We start from the raw sequence: 12,128 nt of genomic DNA on the forward strand, positions 1-12,128 counted from the left end.
TTAATAAACGATGATTTTTAGGTCACCTGAGTAGAAGTCCCAAGTGACCTATTCTAATCGCCTTTTGTCCATCGTCGTGCGTCGTGCGTCGTATGTCCGTAAACAATTTACATTTTCAACTTCTTCTCCAAAACTGCTGAAGCAATTTCAATGAAATTTTGCACAAACCTTCTAAGGCATAAGGCCAATCAAAACTGTGAATTATATGATCCTCAACCCCCAGGGAGCTATGGGAGGGGCCAAAAGGGGTAAAATTGACTAAAATTTCAAAAATCTTCTTCTCCACTCACAGATGTGATGGAATTAAATACTCTTCATAGATAGAAAGGTCCTAAGGTTCTTTACAAAAATTGTGAATTATATGACCCTGGGGTCTCCGGTTTCCCCCTGGGGAGGGGGTTAAGTTTACTATAGTTTATATAGGGAAAACACATTTTTGAGTATTATTTGATCAGTTGTAATAGGAAATGAGTCAAATATTGTAAGAATTATCAGTATGAGATGGCTATTGAATCCTATTAACCAGTTTTCCATGACTGACCCCCAGGGGCCTTAGGGGCGGGGTCAAAAGGGGTCAAATAGGCTCAAACTTTAAAAATCTTCTTCTTAAATACTGGAAATGGTAGAATCACATACTCTTCATAGATGGACACGTCTTAAGGTGTTTTATTAAAATTGTGAATTATATGACCCTGGGGTCTCACGTTTCCCCCTGGGGAGGGGGTCAAGTTTACTATAGTTTATATAGGGAAAACACATTTATGAGCATATTTTGCTCAATTTTCATTGAAAAATGTGTGAAACTTGTTTAGAATTATTAGCCTGAGATAACATTTTATTATCATATATCTATATTGGTCCTGGTCAACCCCCTCGGCGCAGAGGGGTGGGGCCGAAAGGGGCAAATAGGCTCAAACTTTAAAAATCTTCTTATTAAATACTGGAAATGGTAGAATCTAATACTCTTCATAGATGGACAGGTCTTAAGGTGTTTTATGAAAATTGTGAATTATATGACCCTTGGGTCTCATGTTTCCCCCTGGGGAGGGGGTTAAGTTTACTTTAGTTTATATAGGAAAAACACATTTATGAACATTATTTAGTCATTAAAATAGGAAATTAGTCAATTGTTGTCAGAATTATCCCTATGTGATAGCCATTGAATTTTATCAACAAATTTTCCATGACTGATCCCCAGGGGCCTTAGGGATGGGGCCAAAACGGGTCAAATAGGCTAAAACTTTAAAAATCTTCTTCTGAAATTCTGGAACTGGTTGAATCAAATACTCTGCATAGATGGAAAGGTCTTAAAGACCTTTACAAAAATTGGGAATTATATGACCCTGGGGTCTCAGATTTTCCCCTGGGGAGGGGGTCAAATTTACTATAGTTTATAAAGGAAAAACACATTTATGAACATTATTCGCCTATTTTTCATAGGAAATTAGTCAATCTGGGTTAGAATTATTAGCCTGAGATAGCATTTTAACATCATATCCATATTGGTCTTGGCCGACCCCCAGGGACCAGAGGGGCGGGGCCAAAAGGGGTCAAAATGGATAACATTTCAAAAATCTTTCTTCTGAATTCACACAATCTTCATAGATTAAAAAGTCAAATTTATAAAATCACTGACTGACGTCATCGGCCTGATGGGCCGATATATAGTGTTTATATGCATGTCTTTGTTTCATTCTGTATCTGAAATCAGGTGACCGTTAAGGCCCATGGGCCTCTTGTATCAACAATATAGGCCTAATGATGTCATTCTGTGATACAATAATGTCACAACATTATACAATGTATTGTGATATTACCTTGTAAATACATCGTATATACAGTACACAAATTAGATACAAATAAAAGTTGTTTATATGAAATGTACTGAATTCTATGAGACAAAGTAGTTTGATTGGGAAAAAGTGATTATCACTTATCATAGTTTTTCGTAAACTCATGTATCTGAGAAATCTCCATCTCTGGTTGACATCCGACAATATTACCCTTGGGGTAAGGGATGGAACCGTTTGTTAACATCTTGTAATAGTCTATCAGGATCGGTTGGGTGGATGATGAGTTATCATGATACTGTCAGTGTTATATCTGGGACTGGATACACCAGACTTATGGTATACACAGGATAATCATAATAAATGACACAAAAACATGCAAGTAAATTTGATAAAACTATTGTAGCTTAAAGATGCTCCACCACCAACGGACCATTAACAATACCCATCATTTGAACTATAATTGGTGTTTAATCGTGTATATATATGTCTAATTAATACAAAAAATAGTACGAAATAATTTATTTTGCTTTTGGTGCATGCGAAATCAGTACTTCATTCCATATAGAATATAGTGCCACGGAATTTTTCGGGATGCAAAAAATTATTTTTGATAGTTTTATCTTTAATAAGTGAAATGAGAAGCCCAAACTTTTCAATGGTCATAATGGTGTAAAGTAAGTAACTTTTATAACCAAAGAAAAATACTAAATCGCCTCCTCCTGTATTTGATAGAGAAACAATACCGTTTCTCAGCGTTGGAGCATCTTTAACAAAAGTAATACAAGTCTAATTATTCTTTAAAATTCTGATGATGTACTTTATGATCCTATAATCCAGCACTATCAGATAAATACACTGAAAATAGCAAGATACCAGATATAGACATGCCATTATTTCAACATTTAAAAATATGAATGTGACCTTGATAGCGATAGGTATGTGACCTTGACAGAAATACATGTATTAATGTGACCTTGATAGCAATAGGTATGTGACCTTGACAGAAATATGAATGTCACCTTGATAGCAATAGCTATGTGACCTTGACAGAAATATGAATGTGACCTTGATAGCAATAGCTATGTGACCTTGACAGAAATATGAATGTGACTTGACAGCTGTAGATATGTGACCTTGATATCAATATGTATATGACCTTTGCAGCTATAGATATGTGACCTTGACAGCTATAGATATGTGACCTTGACATTAATATGTATGTGACCTTGATAGCTATAGATATGTGCCCATGACAGTCAATATGGTCATGTAACCTCAAAGATAATGGACATATGACTTATATGTTAAGTAACATGCCAACTTGATAGCAATAGTCTTTTGAAATTGAAAACTTTTCACATGTCACATTTATAACAATTTATACCTGAAAGAAGTATATATTTAAGCTTGATGTGTGACCTTTTTGAAGGATCATTAAAACTTGCTTTTTTTTGGTAGTATGTATTTTGGTATACTTCAAGACCATCCCAGCTTTCTTTATGTGTAACTTTTTAACCCTGAAATGTTACCCTCTCAATGATAACACGTCCCAATAGTAGGGAAAACCTCCAAACTTATCTTTGTGTACATATTTGTTGGCGAGGGATGAGCTTTGAAAAGATGTCTAATCTTCTACACCAATCTCTAAACAACAAGCTTTAGAGATTATTTAAGACCAATTGCAGCATCTTCACATTCTTTTCATTTTCTTGTTTCAACTTCCAGACCTTGGATGATAAATGTATGTCTATATGATCAATGTATACTTGGTATACCAGAGTGTTTATAAACAGTATATATATATATTTTTATGTTTCATTTGTACATCTTGTGTGTATTGGTTTGGTTTAATTTTGTTTAAGTCCTGGTAATTTAAGAACATGCCAGGTTTCTGTGATGAATGAAAGCTAGAATCCCAAATAAAACCCCTGACTTTGGTCAGTACCTGGCATCTATCCAACCAAAACTTATGACTAAGACGTGGAGGGCCACATTAGAAAATTATCGGTAAACTTTTAGCTACCTTGGCTCAGAGGTGGCTGACATCAAAGTAGAAATTTGGGCACATTAACCACTTTTCCCCATGACTCAGAGATAAAGGGCTATAGCAGAAAAATGCTGGACATTCAGTCACACTGACCCACAAGTAGGGAATAGTGGTAGAATATGTTGGACATTCAGTCACACTGACCCACAGGTAGGGGGATAGTGGTAGAATATTGGACATTCAGTCACACTGACCCACAGGTAGGGGGATAGTGGTAGAATGTTGGACATTCAGTCACACTGACCCACAGGTAGGGGGATAGTGGTAGAATGTTGGACATTCAGTGACACTGACCCACAGGTAGGGGGATAGTGGTAGAATGTTGGACATTCAGTCACACTGACCCACAGGTAGGGGATAGTGGTAGAATGTTGGACATTCAGTCACACTGGCCCACAGTTAGGGGGATAGTGGTAGAATGTTAGACATTTAGTGACACTGACCCACAGTTAGGGGGATAGCGGTAGAATGTTAGACATTTAGTTACACTGACCCACAGGTAGCGGATAGTGGTAGAATGTTGGACATCTTGACCACTGTTGTAGTATCTTGCCAGTCTTTGGACAACTGCTACTTAACCACTGTGATCTACTCTCTGAAGATGTGTTTTAGAATGTTTGACACCTTAACTAATCAGCCTCCAGAGGACTTGAAGTAAAATGTTTGAGACCAGATAACCACTGAACAAAGTGTCAGAATATACCTGCTCAAGGTCACATATTTGAACAATAGAAATTGCCAAGGCCATTGAGTGCACTGGTCAGAATGTGATATCTCCCCTATCCTGGCCAGCCTCCATTCTGCCTTGGCCTGGCTGAGGAATGCCTTTACTGGCTGGCTAGTGTTACAGGTTTTACATTGATGTGGTGGAACTCTTTGAAACTTTATCCACTCCTTTGAATAAAACTTAAATACAACCATAATAAAAGTCTTGTTATGGCCCTGAAATTAATCCTGTTTTTTACACTGATAGTATGGGATTTTTATCTTGTTTCTTATACCAAATGCCAAGTAACATTGGACTAGTATCTAAGTCAAGTGAGTTTGAATATGTTTAAAAGTGTAAGGTTTAGCTGAAGGAAAGAAAGAAAGAAAGAAAGAAAGAAAGAAAGAAAGAGACAAAACAAACAAAGAAATAATGAATAAAATTGAAAAGGTTTTAGCTCATCAAGCACCAGTTTCATAGTTCTTACTTTTTCTTTTTTTGTAGTAAATGTTCTAAAACTTTTTCAGGGAGGTATTAATTACCCATAGTGGTGCTCCAACATCACAGGGACTTTACAATGCATTTACTAGTATGTGATTCTCAATATCAAAGATGCAAGGGCCATTAGCATGTTTGGTGAAATACTACTAACTTTGTTCAGGTGAATAGCCTTGACCTACTTCCGATGTAATTAAGATAAAAGACATGTTCCAACACCTCTCTGTATACGCCCGGCTGCCATATTGTGATCTTTAGCTTGAGCCGAACTTTATTCAAGGAAACTTGAAGAAACTTGAAAACGCAAGAAAAAACATTGGAAGAACCGTTTCATGAATAGAGGCCCAGATCAAGTTTAGTGGCCAGTCCAGACTGACCATGCTGGTCAAGGCCAACACTTAGGGCTAGACCAAAGTTAGTTTAGATCATATGGGAACTAAGCCTTAGCAATAGGGACCAGGCCAAAGTAATATCGGACTAGACCAGTCTTTATAGCATGCCACCCTAAGATTGTTATGTTTGTGAAGCATTTTCTTGGTAATCTAACACTGAGAATTTTGATAGTTTTCTGAGTGTCAGATTGCCCAGAATGCAGGCCCACCAGTGATTGAACTGTAGAGAAATTCATCCAGTCGGAATGGTGTCTGTTGGTATCCCAAGTAGATAAGATATAGACAATGTCAAACACACCCTATACAGATATGTAGAGAAAAGAGAAACACAGGGACCATTGTTTCTACTTTTTATATCACAGCTGGCGAAATTACAGAAGAACTTCTACTTTTTATATCACAGCTGGCGAAATTACAGAAGAAATTTTACTTTTTATATCACAGCTGGCAAAATTACTGAGATCATTCTAGTATTTGTATTGGAGCTAGCGAAATTACCTTTATGAGAACATTAATTTCTTCTTTTATATTGCAGCTGGTGAAATTACTGGGAGTAAAGTTGAATATTGTTATAAATACCGCAAACAAATGATGCTAGGGTATGGGTAGTCTATCACCATATTATCCTTCTTCTGCATTGTTTCGGTTTTCATTATTATATGTTTGTCATCTTGGATGGTTTCTTCGAAGGCCAGTAGAAGAATAGAAGAAAGGATGGGTTTGGAACATCGTTCCCTTTGAAAAATTGAATGTACCCAAACCAAAGGTTTTTAAGCTACATTGTATGGATAGAATGAATGTGTTAATTAATGAGAAAAAATCCAGATTTCAACAATTTTTAAATACCAGAGTGGGAGAAACCAGTTTTCCTAAAAATAGTTGGCGATGCAAAATTGCAGTTGAGTACATTATTCTAGATACCAAAATCTAAATGGTATGATATATTGGTTCTTGTGCTAGCAACGCAAAAATCGTCAATCCTCTGCGATGCATCAATATAATGGACAATAAAATGGATGTCTATGTGCCTTCTGTTATTGACTTTGAAACATTGAAACTCTGCTTAGTGTGCGAAATAAAGCTAAAACTCGACTGTATTTACTCTATAGTGTTTTAATTAGTGCTGACACCAACTTGAACACATCCTTGATACTCCAGGGGTTACGATCACTTACAATCTCTACACCCCTGGACCTGGACTATCTCATAGTAAAACTAAGGGCAGCTCAGAGGGAAAAGTCTGAACCAATCACATGCCAGCAAAAATTTCCTTTGAAGACTACAGAGAGAGTGACGCTCAACTTCAAAACCACACAGGCAACCACAGTGTACCATTATACGGCTCTTTTGATGTGTATCAAAAGACTAAATTTTATACCTGTTCTGTTCTATTGCCTCCAGTTTTACTATGAGATAGTTCAGGGGTGTATATAGATCGTAAGTGATCGGAAACCCTGGAGTATCGAGGATGGACCAAATCTTGACTCCACACTGTCAAAAAAATCAAAAAAAAAAAATGTGTCTTCTCTGAGTGTTTTGCGTCTCAATGTTGTCATTATAGTTGTTGTTTTCTCAGCAGTTTCTCCAATTCTCACTTGGTGACAATGCCTTCCCCTTACTCCTAAATGTTATATGAATCACAAGGATCTGAAAATTAGTTACAGTTTATATACTGCCATATATGTTCCTCTTTTTTAACCATTGAACGGGAGATGTTCATTTTGATCACGAAAATATAAAGGAAATAGATTTAGGATTTCTGTATTCGTTACGTTGAGCGATTAACATTGTATTCTGAGCGCCAGAAAAAGTTTAGAAATACCAAATTACGAAGCGATAGGATTGTTGTGATGTGTCTAGCACTCGAGATAATAATTCAAGAATATTTATGATGTCCTGATTGTGCTGCCGTACATTTTGGAGTGATGATGTATATAATGATTGCGATGATTATGTTGTTTGTAAATATTGTTGGTAATGGGTGTCTAGTCTACACTCAATTACTAAGTTATATGCTTCCATTGCGTAGTTTATTGCTAAAACGTTAGAATTACAGACGATATGTGGTCGTAGTTGACATTTACTAATAATTAACATAACTTGTGTCGTTTCGCAGCCAAAAACATAAAAACTTACAAAGCTGTATAGGACATATATATAAATATATATATATTTAGTCACTAGAAATACATCTATACTTGAGAAAATAAGCAGTGTTTAATTTGGTAATGAAACGACAATGCTGATGACGACGAGTTCTACAGCTGCAGTGACTACGGTGATGATGTTCAGAGCAAATCTGAGCGCCACGGTGTTTCGGCATAGTCATTAAAGTCCTTAAAAAATAACATACATAGATATAAAATATGTACATTGTATTTAAAAAGTTTGTTCTATGTGTCTGTTGTTCCATACGCACCACAGATGATTGTGGCATGTCTGGCACATTACGTAATAATTCGAATCTGACATTTAACTATTAAATGGGATATTCCCGACAGATAAACGTGAATAGATTATCAGATGTTACTAGTCCTGAATTCAAACAACAGCACATGTATGTATAAGTATGTAACATCACATTTCAATGATGATAGTTTTTGGGGAAAATAGACTTTAATTGTTATGAAATGTCAATGCTGTATCACAAATTCGGTGGTACTACAGTAAATCCAAGTTATGAGCTTCTGTAAATAATTCAAAACGAAACGAAGCAATTGACAGTGTCTTGTAGAAAGAACCAACTTAAGAAATGTTTAGTTTAACATGTGTTTGGGTAGCACATGTGTTGCTTTATGTTTTAACTTGTGTAAAATTAATCAAGGCTGCCACCAGATTGGGTTTGGCCTTAGTTGAACGTTTGTCCCCTTGATAATGGCTCCGCTAGCTGGAAGGTTTGTTTCGTCTGTTGCCAGCATCATCATGATAATGTGACAGCTCATGGTCCTTTCGTGGGTAACTTTTAACTAAGCAGTAGTACCGTGACATATACATGTCCAGTACAACCGACGGCCGTTCTAGGGTTATCGTGGTTGTTATATAGTGGGATATTTTACTTACTAAATTCTTATATTTGGTTGATGTTTTATTCCGTCAGGTTAGCACAACGCCATTCTTCCATTGACCAATATTTCACATTTGGAGAAAATCTGGTACTGTCGATATATTATTTTAGACAATTAATAAACGACATTGTAATCAATAATTCATTATTATTCCGGTGTACAAACATGACACCACGGACAAAACAACGTCCTAATTAAATAATGGACAGAAAAGTGATGGGATGGTCAGCGACATGGTACTGGTCAGCAAGTTGGACACCGAGATTAACCTCACGGTGAACCACTGGTTCTGTCAGGTAATTCGACTTTATCTGTTGGGAAACATTTGCAAATGTAAATAACTTCTATTTCGTTTCCTTTTCATTTAGTGTTGCACCTATGCAACGCCATAATATAGCGTCGTAATCATGGTGAAAGATTAAAAATCCATTTTAACTTGACTATACCTTATAAATGCATTTCTTTTCCATAACTAATATACAATTATCCTTGTCGTTCGATATGGATCTTATTACACCTGTTCCTCTAGCTCATCTGCTCAATAGTTACTAACTGATTTTTCGTTTCTTCGTGTTCTTCTAGTACTGTAGTCGTTCACACAATAACGCCCAGACCGTGATAGACTCTGTTACATACCTGAATCAAACCTAGACGATGTACGATTTACTGTGAGGTCATTTCTTAATGGAAACAGCAGTTCGTTTGCATCGCCAAAAGCCGGTATGCAGTGCACTGCATGATGACCTTAACCTCGAGGTCATTTTTAACAATAATCATTTCTGTGCCATACCAATATGATATCGTAATGAAATTTCTGTTACACCAGAAAGCAACACTAAACAAAAATGTTTGTTGTGCATAGATAGTTTCAAGCATGGCCAAAAGTTCAGCGGTCAAAACGGTCCTTCAAACATTGAAACGTCATCACTCACACAGGGTGATGTCATTATTCTGGTGTTTTCACGTTGATTTCTGTAATGTACTGGTTTCCACTAGTTTCACTGCGATTGGTTCACATCACATACTTAATATCCAAATGAAATGTCCTCACTCGTTGAATGATATATGAATACATGTAAAAATGTATCGCAATATCATATCTGTATGTCTTCAGTCATTGCGAATATTGTAGCAAGCATAGTACAAATACGGTTGTAAACATCAGTTGAACGTTGCTTTGAATCCGGATTTTCGATTACGATATGAGGTTTCCTGAATAGTTTGATCAAAGAAGTTCCATCTTTGTGCTCTGTCCGCTGGACAATGCCGAGACCATGTTCCTGGTGCCATATGGTCTGTGATCGTGGCTGTAGCACAAATATTAATTTACACAAAGGGTTACAGATAGTGGCCCAGAATGTCTGCAGAATGACCAATCCTTCTCATCGGGGAGTTGTCGTGTAAATAATGGACCTTTGGACATTCTTTGGTTTCAATGAATTACAGTAAGATAAACCCTTATAAGGTAGTTTACAATCATTTTAGATGAACACGGAAATGCGTAATTTTATCGTTTTTATTCTAGTAATACATATAGTCAATATATTGTAACCAAGACCTTTGGCACTGTGATTCCATGATATAGTAATGTCGGCGTCTTAGGGTTTATACTTATGACTATAGCTCGACACGTTCCCGAAACACAGAGAAACATAAAAAGTAAACTGATACGTCTAACTGTCTGGCCTTATGTCATTACTCGCCTTTGTTTCCAATATGTAACAATTGATATATAGACAGACTATATGATTTTGTTCCATGTGGGGTCATGGACCATTAGTCACCGAACTGCTCCTATATTCTCGTGATTTAGAGCTTTCGTCTACGCCTGGGGTGCAAGTCCCAGTTGCATTTCTTCTTATCAAAGTAAGACCACTGGTGGGTTTGAAGACACAATGGTTTAATATGTATCACGTTAATTCCTATCAATTTGATTCGTAATCAAATGTCCATTGGGCCCAATCCTCATCTGTTCTAATCCTGGCGTTACCGGAAATCCATCTTCGATGCTCCATGCAGGGGTTACTATCACTGACATTACATCCACCTCTTGAATATATCACAGTAAAACTGCTGGCACTAGGTAATTTGGTCCTTTGATATACCCGTACATGAAAAGAATTGAGTGACAGTACATTGTAGTTGACTGTGTAGCTCTCTCTGTAGTCTTTAAACGTAGTCTCCGCTTGCCTTTGATTGGAAAGTGTTTTTTTCTGAACAGACTTCAGTTTTACTATGAGATCCTCCAGAGGTGGATATGGCGACAGTAATAGTAACCCTTGGAGTATCGGGGACGCCGGAAATAGTGCAATGCGCACATTCCAAACTTCCGATGTTGTAGAAATATTTTTGAACTATTTCTATGTCAGTTACATGACGCGATTTATGACTGCGGGCCCATTGTCGTTACAACTGTGGTAAATTGATTTTCTCCTACCTTCATATTCTACGCGTGGTTTTATGGTGCAAAAATTGTCACTCAATCGCTAAGCTTCTACTGTAACCCCTTTGAAGTGGGAAGGCTGTTTTGTTTAATTATTGTATCGTATATTGTCATGGAGAGTTAAGTTTCAAGATAATACATTAGCTTGGAATATACATCTAACATCGCATGTATAATATCTTTCTTCGTTAAACAAGACCTAGATAATCCTCAACACTATGAAAAGGTCAGTATTTCAAACAAGATTATCTGGAGAACCATTCCGCAAGAATGCTGTCAATCTGGCCAATCATGGACTTTGTAAACTGAATAATAACCAAAGTAAAGTTGACCGATCTAGAGCCCTGGAAATATAAATCCAAAGTCATTTCCGGCTTTAGCTACCAATTTATTATGTGTTTTTTTATGATCGGTCGATATAAGGTCTAGTTCGTAGTGTCATGATATTGGCATTTGGTCAATGTCGGGGGTTTCTTTATGAATAAGATAATAAATCCAACGGTTATGGCGATTGGCGTTGCTTCTTTCATTTGCACAGGCGCTTGCACTTAAAATAAGTTGCTTTAAAATGATATAATCAAACAGGGATACTAAATTACCAATACTCCTGTTCGAACTCTCGTAACTCCATAAAATACAAGCGCCAACATAGTAAATGTATACTTATTTCATCGGAACTTGGTCGAATACCTTATATCGAATGAACTGCATGTACTGCCAACATCCGGCTAAGTTTTGACACTATTAGCAGCGGCTGCAGTATGACAGCTAATTATTTACCCTAGGCATGCATTATATATCTGTGTATATTATATACTTGTTTACGTAATGTTTCCCAGTGATATGTACCTTTGATGTTATATATTGGCCATAGAGAACACTAAGTTTCTCAGAAGTTATGCCATTACCGAAGTATCAAAGTCACATTAACTGTACCGGCGGAGTGAGAAAGAGATACTCCAAACTATTTTCAGTATGTATACGTCGTGCAGAAATCACCTTCGATACAAATTGTGGAACACTTGTACTCAGCTCAGTTCATCATTCAAATGATTGGGTATCTCGTAATTATCAATTCCATAATGCACCAGACAAGTTATAATCAAACCTTGTAAAATAACATGCAATATACCTTCTTGTAGTGTTTTGCTACATTGCACAACCATCGCCTTTCCGCTTCTTCC

Source organism: Argopecten irradians, chromosome 3 (assembly GCF_041381155.1).
Source record: "Argopecten irradians isolate NY chromosome 3, Ai_NY, whole genome shotgun sequence".
Lineage (NCBI taxonomy): Eukaryota > Metazoa > Mollusca > Bivalvia > Pectinida > Pectinidae > Argopecten > Argopecten irradians.